The sequence below is a fragment of the Protomyctophum parallelum genome (assembly GCF_964188405.1).
Source record: "Protomyctophum parallelum genome assembly, chromosome: 8".
NCBI lineage: Eukaryota > Metazoa > Chordata > Actinopteri > Myctophiformes > Myctophidae > Protomyctophum > Protomyctophum parallelum.
The window spans coordinates 18,053,210-18,073,615 of NC_139703.1; the positions used below are offsets into that span (position 1 = coordinate 18,053,210).

The following is a 20,406-nucleotide window of genomic DNA, read 5'->3' on the forward strand; positions in this document are numbered from 1 at the left end:
CTTTTGAAAATAGCAGATAGATTGGCTATTTTCAAATAGCCAAAATGTATAGGACTGAAGTGGTTAATGCATGTTTTGTAATAATATAGACACAATCTAAAAAGTAACTAGTAACTAAAACTTTCAAATAATTGTATTGGAGTAAAGGTACAATATTTGCCTCTGAGATGTAGTGGAGTAGAAGTAAAAGTACTGGAAATTGAAATACTCAAGTAAAGTACAAATACCTCCCATATACGCTTAAGGACAGTACTTAAGTAAATGTACCGGTACTCTGTAACTTTCTGCCACTGCATGTGCACAGTACACACTTTAACCTGACAATTATATTTGACAGGACGGTCGGTCAAATTAAGTAAGGGGGGGAAAAAAGAAAGAAAGAAAAAAAAGAATAGCAGGAAGAAATGTACTATAGCAGGAAGAAATGTGATCCAAAGAAATGTTTCTTTGGATGTGTCAGACTGTGTGAGAGGAGTTGGTTTGGTTTGGTTCTGTCAGCCGACTGTGTGAGAGGAGTTGGTTTGGTTTGCAACGAACCAACGTTTCTTGACAATGTTCCCACGCTGCACGCCTGCACCGAGCTGACGGTGAAACTTAAACTGAGGAGAGGACGACGGGAGAGTGGAGGAGGAGAGGGCTGTGGAAAAATCTCACATACGCTGGGATCCCAAATTCCAATTTACTGTACTGTACACACACAGAGAGAAGTACAGTACAAACATAGTCTTGCAGATAGTCCTTGTACACTAGTGCTTCCCCAAACTTTTTAGCCTGTGACCCCACCGGGGACACATAATAGTGAAAATAGCAGATCTAGAAGCACACAACGCGATGCTTTGCGCCGTTTTGCGAGCTTGTAGATCAGCGATTTTCACAACTTCTAAAACATTTCTGTTTTCTAATTTATGGAATTTCTTATGATTTTCTTTGATTTCTTCGTGAAATTATTACTGCAAAAAAATCATGACATTTTGGTTTTAACCCATTTAGACCTGAGGACGATTTTGTCTTCTAAATCCTGACAGTTTCCTGAAATACCTCATGTTTCTATGTCAGTGGTTCTCAATATTTCATGTCAAGGACCCCAAAAACTATATGTAATCGGCCGCCGACCCCCATCTGAAAATATGTTGTTCCAGGGACTCCCCCCCCCCCCCCCCCAGAAACAAAGATTTTGAGTTCGAAACGTTCGCTCTGAAAGAATAAATATTCAAAGATTTGCAAAAATAGCAGATCTACAAGCTCGTAGTGCGGCGCTTGTAGATCTGCTATTTTTCAACAGCTAAAGTATAACATAACGCTTAAAACACCAAAAGGGGTTTCCGTCCAAATACTTTTTTGATTTTTATGTAGGAAACATAAAAATCTGTCCACGACCCACAAATGTGTCCCATTTGTTGTAGAACCAGTGTTGTAGACTGAGTGACCCTGCCTGGGGGGCCACACACACACACACACACACACACCACAACAGCTGTACAAGCTGCCCCAGCGACAGCGTAACAAGCTATCCAAAACCATGCTGAACAGGCTAACAATTACCGACTCATCCTGTTTTGTGGTGCATGGTTTCCTAAACAATAAAAGTAACAGCAGTGGTACAAGTGGAATATGTGTACATAAGCTACCCCTGGGGAAACCAAGTGACCCAAAGCAGTCCAAGAGAGTACACTCACATCAGGTGCAAGATAAAAACGACTACAAATGATACCCGCACTTGTTTCAATGCACCAAAAGTGACTTTCTTCCAGAATTTGTTCCGAATTCTGGATGTGCTATGAATGAATGATGTATACGCAGAGGCGTCTGGGAGAAATGTGAGTCCCTGTGCGATATGTCGGGGGGGAATTAATTAATTCATTAATACTTACTTTTGCCTTCAATTTCCTACAAATATTATGCCAGGTTCTCATCTCCAATGAGTAAGAAATTGACATGCACTGCTCAATTTAGCAGCTTAACAGTGTGAATGCAGAGATTGTGGTCCACATTGTTATTTTATTTGTTGTACGGAAGCTATAGTTAACATGACATGAGTCATGTCAAGCAAGCCGTCACAGGAGGGTTCTCTGGGGCTGACACTGTCTGATGATTTATATGATCAATTTACAACTCTACAACGAATTCCGATGGAACACAAACCTGTTGCCCTGATCATAACTGATATAATCAGAAACCACTACCCAACCAGTCTGCCCTGCAGTGCAGCTCAAATTACTGGTTATAAAAGTAAAATTAACAGCTGCTTGTGTTGCTGTTATTTGTTATAAATATTAAGTATCACATTTGCTTGATTGCCTGCAGGCAGTTTGTGATCGATCAAAATAAGACATTTAATTAGAAAATTGTGAAATCATGACACTGACTGACTGGACTGACAGAGAGACAGAGAGAGAGAGAGAGAGAGAGAGAGAGAGAGAGAGAGAGAGAGAGAGGTCGTCGGTCCATGTGTGACAAATTGTTTGAAATGAAATAAAACCTTTTTTGTCCACACAGTCCTACATGACATGTCAGCATACCTTTTCACTTCAGTACATCATTGTTACAGTATGCATACCTATCTCTAGTCAAAACCCTTAAGAACTTTCCTTTGGGAACCAAAGTGATAGAAGATTCAGCAGGAACTGACGATTATCAACGAAAGTCGATTAATTTAGCATAGTCCTCTTTGCACACATTGTTTCCTTACGGGTGGAGTGCCATGCTCAAGCACATTTAACTATGTTACCATTGGATCCAAAACTCTGCATAGTGGGATTGTACCCGGTAACCCTGTTTATACCAAGGAATAAAAAGCGCACAATTTCTCTAACATGGAAAAACACTCGGAGACCACGAGCGAGCCATTAATGGCCCAGGGAAATGAGCAGCTGCTGTGCTGTGGAAAGGATAACTTATATTTTGAAGAAAAAAAGTGACATGTATGATGAAGTCAGGGGACCTTTCACCCAACTCTTAACGAATGTTGATGGGTTGAATATGCTTCGTAATGAAAACGGAAATGCCTAAAAACAAACTGCAGTGATTTTATGGACTCTCTCGTACACCGATACATCTAACCTGTGAGGACCTATTCTCTCATTTATCTGCTTATATATTGACTTCTGCTAAATGTTCCGTTTATCGTCGTCGTTGTTGTTGTTTTTTGTCTCTTGGTCTGCTGTATTGATCCTCTCCGCTCCTATGAAAAATGTCAGCATTACCATGTTATGTATGAAAAAAATAAACAATAAACATGATGGAGAAAAAACTATGTTTGCACGCACGGCCAACAATCCAACTCTGCCACCACTTCACCAGATAACCAACGGAGGAAACAGGTTTAGCAACCGTGTACAGTCGTAATAACAACAAGCTTTCATTGCTGTCAATGAGGTTGAGGGTTGCGTGGGCAAAAGAAACCTGGCAGCCAACTGCCAAATTAATCAAAATCTCACACAGCCTATACAGTTGCTGGGCTGACATGACTGCTGGCACCCTTCGAAAGGCAGCGGAGCCGGAAATAAGTGGGGGCAGGAACGGAACGGGGGGCTGCCAAGACACAGGGGCTCAATTACTTTGTGGAAGGAAGGATGGGGAGTGCTGTGAGGAGGCCCTGCACTGCAGCTCCTCTGGTCCTGCCTGCCGTGTTCATATGTGAGAGGGAGATAGAGAGAGAGAGAGAGTGTCTGTGTCACTGCCGATATCTCGGAGAGAGCTCCTGAATTCTCTTCACTTCCCCCTTTCTTTCTCTCTGGCCTGAAAAAGTGCACGCAGCAAGCAGTGGAACATGACGAATTTACAAGCCTTCCCGTTAGTATCCAGCTGAGATTCTGGATAGTTATTTGTCCAGTCTTTTGATCTGAGGATTATTGAACCATTGTTTGTGAGTGTACGTGCGTGCGTGTGTGTGTGTGTGTGTGTGCGTGCAGTATGTATGATTTTGCAGATGCAAATATGTCCACTGTCCACTTAAAGGTATATTCAGTGATTTCACTTAATTCAAATATCACTTATTTTTTTGTTTTGTTGTGATAATCCTCCCTACTATACAGTGTGCTGACCATATAAGGAGTTCCTCCCTGTCCCCAGTTAACCCCTGGGGGTCAAAAAACCTTAGGTTTCGTTTTTGACTCTCTGTTCTGATTGGACGAAAGGCTGGGTCCCACAGCCAAAAACGAAACCTAAGGTTTTTTGAGTGAAATCACTGAATATACCTTTAAGCACATAAACCCTGTTGACCTCCTTCTACACACTAAATCTCGTTGACAAAAGGAGCTAAATGCTAAATGCTCACAACGGGTCGCAACGCAACAAATTGTAAGCCTGTAGATCGTCTATTTTCACCCATGTGTTCGGCTGAATGTTCAGTTGATGGAGTCAGTATTGGACTGTAAAGTACTGTGCAGTGTGCTGATGGAGTCAGTATTGGACTGTAAAGTACTGTGCAGTGTGCTGATGGAGTCAGTATTGGACTGTAAAGTACTGACATCTGAGGATCAATGAAAGCACCCGTCTGGAAGCGTGGCTTCTCTGTGCAATCTATGACAAATACCTTACTGGGCGTGTAGTCTGAGAACCACATCATGACTCACTCACACACTCACACACACATTCAGAAAAAACAGTCTATAAGCTCACAACCGGCTCACAAGCTCACAACGCGTCACGCTGTGAGCTTCGACTAAAATACATTTCACTAAAACGAAATGAAAACCATTGAAAAGACTGACTAAAAAAATCTAAATTTGCTGTCAAAATCAACACTGCGTGCGTGCGTGCGTGCCGTGCCGTGCACTGGGAAATGCTTCTGTTATAAAACAAACACACTGACTGCACACATTTCTGCACCAAAGCCCATCCAGCTTCTCATGGGCAGACAGACCTGAACACACCAAACAAGGTACCGCACAGTGTGTTCCCAAACACAGGCCGAGTAATAAACACTCCCCGCAGACAGAAGTATAACTTGCTTTTAGAGAAAGGGGAAAAAGTCTCCGGCCAGCCATGTGCTTTCCATGACTAAGCCCTAACATAATCCCTGTGTGTGTGTGTGTGTGTGTGTGTGTGTGTGTGTGTGTGTGTGTGTGTGTGTGTGTGTGTGTGTGTGTGTGTGTGTGTGTGTGTGTGTGTGTGTGTGTGTGTGTATGTGTCTTTGTGTGTGTGTGTATGTGTGTGTGTGTGTGTGTGTGTGTGTGTGTGTGTGTGTGTGTGTGTGTGTGTGCTGGTCCAGAGCTTTACTGCCTTAATGACAAGAAGAGGGCACGGCAGAGAGGAGCCGGCGCACTGGCTCTTGGCTTGTTAAATGGCTTGGCAGAGGACACTCGTATGGGCCTCCTCTTTGTACCCTCCAGTGTCTCTCTCTCTCTCTCTCTCTGACACACATTATATGCAAGTTCACTCTCTCAGATTCCTATCCATTAACCCATTTTGACCCGGGAACGATCCTACAAATGTCTTCTAAATCCTGACAGTTTTCTGAAAAACCCATGTTTCTATGTCAGTCGTTCTCAAACATTTTCATGTCATATACGATTATATGTAATTGGCTGCCGACCCCCATCTGAAAATATGTTGTTCCAGGGACCCCACCCCCCAGAAGCAAAGATTTGAGTTAAAAATGTTTGCTCTGAAAGAATATATACGGAATTCAATAATTTGTGCCACATTTTCACGATTTTTCAAAAATAGCAGACCCACAAGTTCATGGCACGGCACTTGGTGCCGCGCTATGAGCTTGTAGATCTGCTATTTTTCAACAGCTAAAGTACAACATAATGCTTAAAACATCAACAGGGGTTCCCGCCCAAAACGGATTAAAGTATGGCCCCCAAAACGGATTAAAGAAATCTGCTTCCTGATTGTTCAATTAAGCTTCATGAGTAACACTCAAATCAAGTGACATCATCATCATCATCATCATCATAGTACCAGAAGCCATGCGGGAACGCCTACCGACTGGCAAAAATAAACGTCTTTCTGGCCTCGACAGCCCTTACATCCAAACAGACAAAGTCCTATCTGATGGCATTAAATGACGTTGAACTCACTTCTTTGCCACTCACTTTATGCATGTGCAATACCCTCTATTTTGTGTGAATTGCCGAGCCTCAGTACCTCGGACAGTCCAGTAGTTCATTCTACTGTAATTCAGGCTGGCAATAAGACAAAATATCTTCTAAATCCCCGACAGTTTTCGGAAAGGTTTCCAGTGGTGCTCAAACTATTTTATGTCAAAGACCCCTAGAATTATAGATCTGTATTTGGCCACAGACAGAACCCGCATCTGAAATTATCTTGTTCCAGGGACCTCTCAGAAGCAAATAATAATAATTTGAGTTAATAACGTTCACTGTGAAAGAATTCAAAGATTTACACACATTTTTCTAAAGTTGCAGATATACTCTATACTCTACGAAGCTCGTAGCGGGAAATAGCCAATAATGCTGGTTTTTTTTGAGTGGTACAACCACTCCAAGGAACAGCAATGTCCGTGTCTATGTGTTGTTCACCTATGTGACTATTAGTACCAGTAGGGGCGCTGTTGTGCCAGAAACAGAGAGAGAGAGAGAATGCTGCACAGTTGCACCACTCAGTTCACACGGGTGTGATTTCTTTTACAAAATAACAACTGGACAATTTTCATACATTTTGAAAACTTGAGTACTTTCTACTTTTGGTACTTTGAGTACATTCCGATGCCAATACTTTTGTACTTTTACGCAAGTACATTTAGAATCTCATTTAGAATTACCTGTAACGGTGTATATAGTTCTACATTGCAGTATTGGTACTTTTGAGTAAAACATTTGAGTGCTTTTTCTTTTCTTTTTTTACACCAACGGTGGACAGCAGCACCCTCGTCTCCTAGCTATGGCGTCTGTCAGCGTGGCCTAGAAACCTTTCCATTCTGCCCCCCCCCCACACCCCCACCCATCCCCCGGGGGGGGAAGCACACACTGTACCCTCTCTCTTAATCCTTGGACTCAGGATGAGAAGAATCAGTGCCCAAGCACCACCAACATGCACGCACCTGTCCTGCACTCACACACGCACACACGCACGCACGCACACGCAGTACCCTCATATAACCTTTCAACAAAATAACCCTGACCACCCACCACACAGCAAAAAAAACCTTCCAGGTTCCATTTCTCTTTTAAATTACCCGTCAATTAACACAGAGGATTTCACGGTCTATGCAATGTGTGGCATGGGAGTGTATGTGTGGTCAAAGAGGTGGGTGTCGGTCGGGGGTCTGGTGGTTTGCCAAGGCAGGCAGAGCTTCTCAAAGTGGGACACAGTGGTGTGTGTGTGTGTGGGGGGGGGGTCTTTGAGGGGGTTCCAGGGGGTCCCACGGCGAAATGCGTTAATATAGCATCAAAATCTGTGAAACATTTGAATATTGCCGATATCTCACAGTGCATCATAATGAGATTGTGATATGCTATTCACACACGCGCACACACACACACACACACACACACACTATATAATATACTGTACATACATGAGGAGATGTTCTATATTATAATATACTGTACATACATGAGGAGATGTTCTATATAATATACTGTACATACATGTAGAGATGAATATCGGTATAATATCCTGCTCTTTTGTGTAGCAATCGGACAGTAAGTTTTAACAGCGACAGCCTGGCTTATTTTTCGTTAGTGCGTTATTTGTGCTGCGGGCGAGCACTGGCGCTCTGAGTATGTTGTCAGATCAACTACATAATGTAGGTTATGTCAGAACAGGTCAGCTCCATATATGGAGATCTAATCACACACACACACACACACACACACACACACACACACACACACACGCACTTTAGTTCTTCATTTGATTCCACAAATTGCAATACATTTTACAAGGAAACAAATATAAGGGGGTTGACAGTTCATGTTCACTTCCTATAACAGCCTAAACAGAACAGTACAAGTTGTTTGGCTTTGCTCTTTGTCATGCCAGCTATTGTTAGGCCACTCATGGTCAGTTTATGCACATGGTCCAGGCTTCCGAATATCAGTATGGCACATCTACAGCGATACCCCAGGTTGTTATACTTCCAAGTAATGGAACACACACACACACACACACACACACACACACACACACACACACACACACACACACACACACACACACACACACACACACACACACACACACACACACACACACACACACACACACACACACACACACACACACACACACACAAAGCTGCAGACACACCCAACAAACAAACACAGGCTGTAAATGTCAGAGGAAATGAAGGCAGCTGCATGTCGTTACGGTTCCGTTATATTTATGTGACCCTCTCAGGTGTTTACTGGACTCCTCTCGCCCACATTGATTATCCATTATTTTAAACTGTAGCTGTAGAAAAATAGCAGATCTACAAGCTCGTAGCGCGGCAGCTATTTTTGAAAGATCTTGCAAATGTAGCACAAATCTTTGAAAACATATTTCCACATGGGGCGGGGGGGGTGCCCAAATCGAAAAAGAATGCGTAAGTAGACGGGGGGGGGGGGGGGGGGGGGGGCTATCGCTCCGGTTCGGTCTCTATCCTTTTATTACTCCATGGTTATTCCATTTTGAAGTAGAAGTGAAGGTATCCTAACCCGCTCTATGCAGCTCTGCTAGGGGGTGTCTTTTTTTAACCAGCGAAGTTTACTTAAGACTTATTTACAGCCCATGTCCCTATGGGGGAGTTACAGTACAAACACTCACACGCTGATGTCTGGGAGACAGTGGGCCATCCATCAGCACTATAGGTCTCAGGCAGTGTTGTTTTTGGCAGAAAATTTATATTTTTTAGTTTTAGTCATAGTCTCTTCAATAGTTTTGATTTAGTTTCAGTCACATTTTAGTCACCTGGAATGCTTCAGTGTTAGTCTAGTTTCAGTCGACTAAATCTACAGTTGATTTAGTCGACCAAAATGTATTTTGGTGGGCCTCAATGCCATCGTAATGACTGTTTTTACACTTGCTGAAAATAGCCGATCTACAAGCTCACAACGTGTCACGCTGCGACGCGTTGTGAGCTTGTAGATCTGCTATTTTCAGCATGCAACCTAGTGTAAAATGACTTAACATTTTAGTATAGTTTTTATTTGTTGACAAAATCGTCTTTAGTCTCATTTTTAGACATCGTGGCTTAGTTTTTATTTAGTTTTGATGTAGTTTTTGTCAGTGACAAAAGGTAGTCAACGAACATTTTTCGCCATAGTATTAGTCGACGAAAACAACACTGGTCTCAGGGCCTTGCCCAACTGCATTCTGGTATAGAGTAGACAAATTCAGAAACGGGTCTCATGGTCGCAGCTTACGTATTTCCTGTAGGCGGAGCCGACATAACTGCGGGGTAAACCTGCCTCTCAAAAAACCTCTTCTACAATTTACAATTTACAATTTAGGCATTTAGCAGACGCTCTTAATCCAGAGCGACTTACATTTAAGCAAGAACAAAAGCATGGGAATACATCACATAAAAGCATTTATCATGAAACATGCGTAAGCTAAGAAGGTAACAGTGGAATATCTATATGATGAAACTATACATACACTATACATAATAAACTATACATATTCACTACTATGCTATACATATGTACTATGGCGTGCTATGACTATATACAATACAATTATAGTGCTGTCTACATAACATGCTATAAGTCTGTGTCAAATGCTATCTAAGCCAACAGAAATGCTATCTAAGGGGTTAGGGTAAGTGCTATGGGCCATGAAGGGGTCTGAAAAGGTGGGTTTTCAGGCTACAGCGGAAGATTGGGAGTGATGCTGCAGTTCTGACTGCAATGGGAAGTGCATTCCACAGTTTTGGAGCCAGAAGGGAGAAGAGTTCTACTAAGGTGAATGGTAGAGTAACTGATGTACAGTCTGCCTCAAACGTTACTCTTTTACCTGCTTTTTACTAACACTAACATTACAAAGATGCCCAGAACATCGTGATGAACCTGTGTAGTTTATGGCTGCTCCAACAGTAGTGGCAACATAAAAAAAATATCCACCGCGGTGGCTGAGAGCAGAGCCATAGAGTAATGGTTGAGACAAAGCAGTGAAAGGTCCTGAAAGATACATAACGTCAGTCTTACCCAATACCCAATCTTTCTGTTTTATGAACACAAGGCTGCTGTACTTTATACCTCAGGCTCATACTAAGCATTTAAAGTATGAGTATCGTCTATAGATGGCTGGCCCATTGTCAGCATTCTGAGAGGTCCCTGGCAGACTAACCAGCAGGCTCTTTCTGCCTTGTTCTGCCCTGGTTCCGCCTTATGGTTGCTTATGTTGAATTTGCTAAAAAACATTTAAAAACATAATTTATGCCAAGTCACTATGCTGCACCCAAGATGTTCCCTTTGACTAAGACCGCAAGTTTAATACGAATTGAATACAATGAATATCATTATGAAGCAACTGAAAAACCTGTTTATTTCAAAGGTAGTGGATGGAGGGAAAGGGTTTTTGTCCAACCATTGTGTGTGCAAAGAGGGGCACAAGTTCGCACAACCCACGGGCGGGACTTGACAAAGGGTCAATTTCCTTTGCCAGTCCAGGGATTTGAACGGGCGACGGTTCAGTCACATCCTCTCTTTACTAATTGTCTCTCGACACTCTCTTCACACGGATACATTTTAATGTTAATTAAGCTCAACGTGATATCAATCAAGGAAGACTAACTGGGCATCACATCGCTCTTATCAGACTCTACTTCACTGGTCCTTGTCACCGCATGTTATCCAATTTACCAATCAAAATTCAGCCTAACAATTAATACTTCCATGGAAAGCCAAAAATGACTCATCCCTGCTTGATCTCTGTATCATTCTAGTGTGCTCTAGCTCGGTTTGTGAACGACGCAGTGCAGTGTTCTGTGGTGAAGTACCACTATGAATCCATCTTCAACCGCTTATCCGTAGTGCTTAACCCATTTTGGGCGGGAACCCCTTTTGGCGTTTATAGCATTATGTTATACTTTAGCTATTGAAAAATAGCAGATCTACAAGCTCATAGCTCACTCGGTGCCACACTATGAACTTGTAGGTCTGCTATTTTTTTTTTTTCGTGAAAATGTGCCTCAAATCTTTGAATATATGCTTTCAGAATTTCAGTTTTTAACTCAAATCTTTGCTTCTGGAGGGTCCCTGCATGGAACAACATATTTTCAGATGTGTGTCGGTGGCATATTACATATAATGTTTGGGGTCCTTTCCATGAAATATTGAGAACCACTGATACAGAAACATGAGTTTTTTCAGGGGAAAACAAAATACATTTTAAAAAGACATTTTTTTAAATTTCGACGTCAGGACTAAATGAGTTAACCCTGTGGGTGATTTATATCAATAATGACAACTCGGCCATAATGACAACTGAGCCATACATTATACCTCACGCATCTCTCTATAAATGTGGAGTTTTATATAAACTAGCCCTTACCCGTTGATAAAAACATTACCACTTAAGCCCAATTTTTTTCACAAATCTATGTTGCTGGAATCCTCCAGTGGATCTCGCTGACCCCACATCAGTCATCCAGTGTTGATTCGGTCGACTAAAACTATGAAAAAAATTGCCCGTCGGCTGTCTTTTTTCACTGACGAAAACTAAATGGGAACTAAATTAAAACTAAGCTATGATGACTAAAACTAAGACTAAATATACTGACAATTCTGTCCACAAATAAAAACTAGACTAAACAAGAGATCCAGTATAAGTAAAAGTCATTTTACACTTTGTTTCATGCTGAAAGTATCCGTTCTACAAGCTCACGCTGCGACGCGTTGTGAGCCTGCAGATCTTCTATTTTCAGCAAAAGTAAAACAGCATCAAGGCCCACCAAAATACATTTTAGTCGACTAAATCAACTGTGTTTAGTCGACTAACATCTTATGTTTGGTCGACTAAAACTAGACTAACACCAACACCTTCCAGGTGACTAAAATGTGACTAAAAACTAAATGAAAGCCATTCACAAGACTATGACTAAAAACCAATATAAAAAATGTGCTGTCAAAATCTACACACCAGCTGACAACACACAGTCAGCTAGGTTTTGATCATTAGCAGCTTAACAGACAGCTCTTCATGCACTATTCAACAGAACAAGTCAAATTATTTTAACATTGTGGTATGTTTATTCTTATTTATCTTACTATTCTTCATGCTGTGGCGGCGTGGCTTTAATGCCCTTTACATGTTTTGTCACATAAAAATAAATAAAAATAGGTTGTCTACATTTCATGAGCTTTCACTAGTCAGATTTCACCTGACAAAAATGCTAACATGCTCTCTGTATTGTTGCTTTGGGTCAAGTGAATTTTTTTTTAACCCAGTCTGGACGTGAACCCCTTTTGGCGTAAATTTTAAAAGAAATCTTCTAAATCCTGACAGTTTTCTGAAATATGTTTCCGTATCAGTGGTGCTCAATATTTCAAGGACCCCAAAAATTATATGTAATTGGCCGCCGACCACCATCTGAAAATATGTTGTTCCAGGAACCCCTCAGAAGCAAAGAGTTGAGTTCTGAAAGAATATATAAAGATTTGTCCCGCATTTTCACGATTTAAAAAAAATAGCAGACCTGCAAGCTCGTAGCGCGGCACTCGGTGCCACGCTATGAGCTTTTAGATCTGCTATTTTTCAATAGGTAAAGTATAACGTAATGCTTAAAACACGAAAAGGGGTTCCCGCCCAGAATGGATTAAAGGACAACTCCGGTGATCGTGTGAGATAATTGGGGTGGGGTGGAGGGTCGTTGTCTGATCAAAGGCATGCGTAAACAAACACACATAAAAGGCCTGTGTATAAACCCATTGAAGCCTCCGTTGAGCAGTTATAGTGTGAAAACTCTCCTCTCCAGGACAAACGCTTCATCATGAATGATCATCAACAATACTGTCCAAGGTTGAACCCTGAACCCTAGAGAGTCTGAGTGCACTGTTGTTTTTGGTAGCAAATTTAGATTTTAGTTTTAGTCATATAGGGCTGTATTTTGCATGTCTTAAGTACCAGGTCTTATTACTTAACTTAAGATCTGGAGGCGTGATCAATGCCATTTAGCTATTCTGAGTGGCCAAAGAGCATTGACCATGCCTCCAGGTCTTAAGTTAAGTAATAAGACCTGGTACATGCAAAATACAGCCCACCTCAACAGTCTCTTGAATAGGTTTCACTTAGTTGTCTCCACCAGGCCGAAGGCATGTGGGGAGAGTATGTTTTGCACTCCGTCCGTCCGTCCGTGTGTCCGTGAACAGCTAATCTCGGCCACCGTTAACCCGGTCGATGCCATATTTTGCACACACACTCCCTGGATGCCAACCATGAACCTCTGCCCCAAACTTTCCAGAACGGCCTGTTATAGCGCCACCAGGAGGCCGCTTTGTGCAAAACAAGTTTTTCGATGCCATATTTTGCACACACACTCCCTGGATGCCAACCATGAACCTCTGCCCCAAACTTTCCAGAACGGCCTGTTATAGCGCCACCAGGAGGCCGCTTTGTGCAAAACAAGTTTTTGCACAGTACACCTACAGATTTTGTCCAAACATCACGCAAATTGGTACACAGTCTCTCTAGAGCCATTCAACGAAACGGGTCTTTCAGATTTATCAGACTCCATCCTGATTGGTTAAGATTGTCTTCCAAAGTTCACAGGAGTTTCTAGTTTTAGTCTCATTTTAGTCACCTGGAATGTGTTAGTGTCAGTCTAGTTTTAGACTAAATGTCATCTAAATCTAAATCTACAGTTTTGGGCGGGCCTTGATGCCGTCATAATGACTGTTTTTACACTTGCTGAAAATAGCCGATCTACAAGGTCGCAATGCGTCGTGCTCGTTGTGAGCTTGTAGATCGGCGATTTTCAGCATGCAGCCAATTGTAAAATGACTTATAGTGGATCTCTTGTCCACTAGTCCCTTCCTAACATTTTAGTCTAGTTTTTGCTTGTTTGTCAGTATATCTAGTCTTAGTTTTAGTCATCATAGCTTAGTTTTCATTTAGTTTCCGGTAGTCGACCACTCGTTTTGGTGATAAACTCCAACGTCTGCCCTGATCTATGTAAAGAGAAACTTTAATATGGCAGGAGTCTGAAGAAGAACTTCTGAAAGAATTATTTATAGAGTTGCTGGGTAACTACTTTATTTCCCCGTGAGCAACAAAATCTGCCTCAAGATCAGCCAGTCTGTGGTGCAGGTCTGCTTAAAGGGCCACTTCTCCCCTTTTGCAACCAGATCTTATTTTAGTGATGTTTGGGCGAAAATAAATACTTTCCTGTGGGCTTTATGTGGGAAATATGTTTTTTAATTATATTTCAGTATTTCAAAGTGTCCATGGGCTCTTGGACACTGGGCTCATTTATGTCCTGGACTACATGTTGTCTCAGTTAAGACCGCCCTCCCCCTATCCACAAGGAGGAGCAGTGCACCAAAGCATTATGGGAATTGTAGTACTCCAAGAAGGAAGTGAGCCCAGAGTCCATGACATCATGGAGCCCATGGACACTATCTAAAAACACATATTTCCCACATAAAACCCCCAGGAAAGTGTTTCTTTTCTCTCAAACATCATTAAAATAAGATCTGGTTGCAAAAGAGGTGAAGTGTCCCTTTAACGCTGACACATGCCAAGATGATTCATAATAATGTCCACATCGGGCAGAAACCTCAGAGTCCAAAACTGTTACTTTTCAAGATTTCAAAAGAGAGAAAAAAAAAGCTGAACTACAAGCTCAAAAACAAGTATCGGTGTTGGAATCAAAACCAGGATACTGCGATTATACAGATGATAACAGTTTGAGCCACCTCAGTTGCTCACATAGCATGTTTCCCCGAATGTGCAAGATTCCAACGAAAGCACTGCGAGCTAAATAGCAATTTATAGCCAAAAAGACCCATGTTTTGTAGCTTAGCCTCCTCCCAGTCCCGACACCCTCAAATAAAGACCCATGTTTTGTAGCTTAGCCTCCTCCCAGTCCCGACACACTCAAATATCAAACTCACTTTGATATTATTTATAATATACACAGGAAATGATATACACAGAAACGTCTGTTCGAACACGCTTGAGCGCATGGACGTGCAGTCGCGTGTGTACGACAACGTGAAAGAAAAGGATCAGAATTGTAATCCGAATGCTACAAACTTCACGCCAGCCGTGACCAACACACCCAACCTCCTCACCACTGTCCTTGTGAACTACTTTACTCGTTCACGAGTTCCACGCACACACACACACACACACACACACACACACACACACACACACACACACACACACACACACACACACACACACACACACACACACACACACACACACACACACACACAAGTTTGTATTACTATACTACTGAAAATTACAGAAAATAGCCCAAAAAATGCACTGTGTGAGGTCGTAGATTAGCTATTCTTCGGTGTGTGGCTAACTAAGTGTAAAAAGGGAAAACTCTAAACCTAACATTTACTAAATTAAAATATGAAATCCTAATCCTGACCTTTTATTGTAAGCCTAACTGCCCCAATAATTTACCATAAAACAACCATTTCTCTTGTGAGGACCAGGAAAATGGTCCTCACAATTTCAGCTTCTCTAATTCTACCACACACGCACACACATGCACGCACACGCTCACACGCGCACACACCTACCACCTATCCACTCAGCCAGCCTCCTCCACGCCTCGAGGGGGAGAGCCATGAAGTTATTCCGGACACGACGGCGGATCACAGAACAGTGCCAGGATGAGTCTTGATATCAACACTTTTCTGCCTGACTGTGGACAAAGTGAGACGGGTATTTTATTCTGCATTGATTTCCCCTGGCTGCTGCAGCTCCCTACTGTATATAGGAGCATCTGCTCCGTGCCGACTGAGGGCAGCTCGCAGCTCGCTCCAGGCTATAGTGGCAGGCAGCTCGCCGCTGGACGGACGCCCCGTGGAATCGACAACGCGCCTCACATGTCACGTCGCGGACGCTCTCTGTAGTAGCACGGCTAGCAACGCAATGAATGAATGAATGAATGTATGTATGCTGCTTTCCCATGAGTTAGTGGAAAGTAACAAAGTTACATTTACTTAAGTACTGGTACTTAAGTACTTATAATTATGATTAGGGTTGTCCCGCATCGATCATGTGATCGGAAAGCGGGGCCAATCATGCTATTAGACTGGATATTGTCTGTGATTTTGGATATTGTAGGCTACTATTGTGATATGGCATAAACCTGTTAAAATATAAATATTGGATTTAGGGGGAAAATCTGTATCGGCAGATACTCAAAATCAAGTGATCGGAACCTGGATCGGGAGCAAAAAAACATGATCGGGACATCCACAATTGATATATTTAGGGGTTACTCAAGATATCTGTCACTTAAATGACCACATCTCCACAAGAAACACTTTCCTGGGGGGTTTTATGTGGGTAATGTGTTTTGTATGTTTGTATTTCAAAGTGTCTGTGATGTCACAGGCACTGGTCTCACTTCCTTCCTGGACTACATGTTGTCTCAGTAAGACAGCCCTCCTCCCATAGATATTAAAAAAATAGATGCCTCATTGGGCGTTGCAGTTCGTTGGAGCCATACTGTATGTGTACAAGAGGGGGCGGAAGTGCGCAGGAAGTGTGGAAGCCACGTTTACGTCACGCTGTCGCTCAAGTGATTACTGGCCAATCACAGTGCATGTTTTCCGGGACTTCAGACCCGACCATGCGCTCTGTGACGCTCATGCTTCCACAAGGGCTTCGCAAGGAATCTCGGGAATGTTTTGCCCTCCCTTCAGCACATACGCTCCAGAGCCGGAAAGGGCATCTACGTCTATATGTCTATGCCCCAACCCCCCTCTCCACAAGGAAGAGCAGTGCACCAAAGCATTATGGTCATTGTAGTAATCCAGCAATCTGATCAAACCCTAGTCAAACACACAGACTACAGGATTTCTCTGCCCATAGAGTGCAATTTTCGAATTGCGTTGCTGTTATCAACTACAAATACTATTAACATTGAGTAACTGGAGTTTCTTCCAGCGGTGAAATACATTTGCAGGTGTAGTAAATAGGAGCGATACAATGGCTTGACAACCCCCCCCCCCCCCCCCACACTACCCTAAAGTCTCAAAGAGTTACAGTAGTAGAAGATTTCCAGAGCTCCAACAGTGCTGTTGGACTCAGTGTCTGACCACACACACTTACAGTAGCACATAGTTCAGACTAAAGTTCTCAAACTCTGCCCGAACCCGACCAGGCCCGACCAAGCCCGACCCGACCCGACGTTTTAGGGCCGGGCCGGGCCCAAAAAATATGCTAATTAGTCGGGCCGGGCCGAGCCTCGGGCTCTGTGATTTTCCGCAATTTTATTATTATTATTTTTTTTTTTTTTTATAATAAAAATAGCAATTCTGTTATTTGTGTAATGTGATTGTGTATACGTGTATGTATTTATTATGAAGAGGGCTGCGCTAGGGGATTCACTTGTGACAGGAGGAGGACTGGAGACGGGGTCGCATCGCACTGTCATTTCAGACTCGCAGGCCTCGTACACACATGTCAAACCATGTGACTTCCATTGGAAAAGTTATCAACTACAAATACTATTAACATTGAGTAACTGGAGTTTCTTCCAGCGGTGAAATACATTTGCAGGTGTAGTAAATAGGAGCGATACAATGGCTTGACAACCCCCCCCCCCCCCCCCCCCACACACTACCCTAAAGTCTCAAAGAGTTACAGTAGTAGAAGATTTCCAGAGCTCCAACAGTGCTGTTGGACTCAGATCAGCAAACACAGCTACAGTGTAATGCTTGCTACATGGTCCCTGTGGGTGGGTGTCTATCCAAACATGACCTTTGATACACACAACACGCAGATCAATCAAAAGAGACGGAAAAGCAGACAGGACGGCTGTAAGTTCAAATGAAAAACAAAAACTAAAAAACCTTTAAGACCAGAGAGAAAAACAGCCATTCAAACCTCTCTGCTCTCAAAGATTTCGCAACAGCCTTTTATCTTTTATCCATCGAGCCAAAATGACTCGATGGGAAGACGTAAGCTAAAGCAATGGTTCCAAAACCTTTTAGCTCGAGACTCAAAAGAGACATTTACATGTTATCTCTCGCCAAGAGCCCAGGATCAAAGCTAGTGAAAATAACCTACAACGATTTGCGATGCGTTGTGAGCTTGTAGATCAGCTGTGATTCACAATGCGTTGGCAGACTGACGCGCGCACACACACACACACACACACACACACACACACACACACACACACACACACGTTATAATAGTTTAGTTTTAGTTCCTGTACTTCTCACTGGACGATGAAAAGTACAGGCCTGGGACGGGGATTTGGAGATAAAATCAACTGAAAGAGAATCAAGATGGCGCAGTCCAGTGTTATGGCTAACAACAAATAGCCATCCGAAGCTAATGTGACTACATCGGATCAAAACATTTTATACAACTGAATTAACACAACTTACGTTTATTGGCGCTTGCCGAGACTAAACAATTAACGCAACTTACAGTATTTGGTGGGGTTTGTGTTACGTTGTTTTGTACGTTTTAGTTAACTGTAACAACCTTGAATCCAAACTACCATTCACACATTCACAATCTCTCACGTGGCTGTCAGTGCAAGACACGTATGTTTGCGTGTGAAGTGTGGGAAGAACACATTTGGCAGATATCTTATGTAAAGCATGGGGGGAAAAAGATATCAGAATCAACAGTGTTGATTCTTTTTTTTGGGGGGGGGGGGGGGGGGGTGTCATGCTCCTTCGGTGCATTTTATTTAGGGTAAAGCACATTTTGGTTCATGACACAAAATCAAATCAATCAATTCCATCAAACAGATACAGAAGGAAAGACACTGTAAGAGGAGTGAGGGAGAACCTGGCTAAAGTTAATGTATAGTCCTCTGTACGATCACATCAAATCAAATCCCCCTGCCTGGGGGTTCTCTGCACGTTTATGGACAAAGAAAACATGCTCTCCTGGGTGTGTGTGTGTGTGTGTGTGTGTGTGCCCTGTGTCCGACATGTCAGCTGTACTGTATGTAACGATGCTTTGCCGTCCATGCACGTTGTAACTGGCTGCTCTCCTACTGTCAAACTGCACTGGCAGTGTTTGTCCTTTGTACAAGGTATTTCCTGTACTTCTCATTATGTGGACAAACATTTCAAATGTATATGTGTGTGTGTGTGTGTGTGTGTGTGTGTGTGTGTGTGTGTCTGACCACACACACTTACAGTAGCACATAGTTCAGACTAAAGTTCTCAAACTCTGCCCGAACCCGACCAGGCCCGACCAAGCCCGACCCGACCCGACGTTTTAGGGCCGGGCCCAAAAAATATGCTAATTAGTCGGGCCGGGCCGAGCCTCGGGCTCTGTGATTTTCCGCAATTTTATTATTATTATTTTTATTTATAATAAAAATAGCAATTCTGTTATTTGTGTAATGTGATTGTGTATACGTGTATGTATTTATTATGAAGAGGGCTGCGCTAGGGGATTCACTTGTGACAGGAGGAGGACTGGAGACGGGGTCGCATCGCACTGTCATTTCAGACTCGCAGGCCTCGTACACACATGTCAAACCATGTGACTTCCATTGGAAAAGCATTGAGAATGAGGCGGCCATGAAACAGACAGAACAGATCATGTCAGTCCAGCATGTGTGTACGAGGCCAGAGGCCCAGAGCAGCATTGCAGCCTACCCCGCGCGCAGGCAGTAGAGAACAGTGGACGGTGAGAGACTTGCTTGCTACCGCTGGTTTCCCTCTGGTTTGCGCACCAAACGAGCTACTAACCACCAGTTAACTTGTCAAGTTGCCATATGCTTAAATATTTTATAAAATCAATCGGATTATCACAGCTGAAGAAGCGTCAGGTTTTCGTCATGTTGCACCGAGTCTCGTTAACCCAGCTGGCTGCGATGAATAAAACCTAATTATTAATCAACGTCACCAAACGATCCAGTGATATATAACTTATAGCTACACGTAAAGCAACTTCACTTCAGAGGAAACTAAGGGAGGGAGCTGCAGCTGCTATTCGTGTTTACTCACCAGTCACCACCACCACTGTATGGAATCCATTAGAATGATTGGAAATGGAAGTTATGGAACATTAATAGCCTATTCTAACGTGAGTTACATACATCCTTTATTTCGATAAATCCGTTGATCTCCGTTCTCACTTTCACACTGAAACACGGCGCCGCTGCATGCGCTGCTATTTAGTGCTGCTTTTTTTTCTCTCTCTTTTTTTCCTGTCGGGCTTTTGTCGGGCTTCGGGCTCAACATTATGGCAATTTTTAGGGTAGGGCCGAGCCTCGGGCCCACCCAGTTAGGGTAGGGTCGGGCCGGGCCATAATTTTTGGGCCTGTTGAGAACTTTA

General features: G+C 42.8%; 1 protein-coding gene across 1 annotated transcript in view; it reads right to left on the minus strand.

Annotated features, from left to right (window-relative positions):
- Positions 1-20,406, minus strand: part of snta1 (syntrophin, alpha 1) — a 76,290-nt gene that overhangs the window by 27,001 nt on the left and 28,883 nt on the right.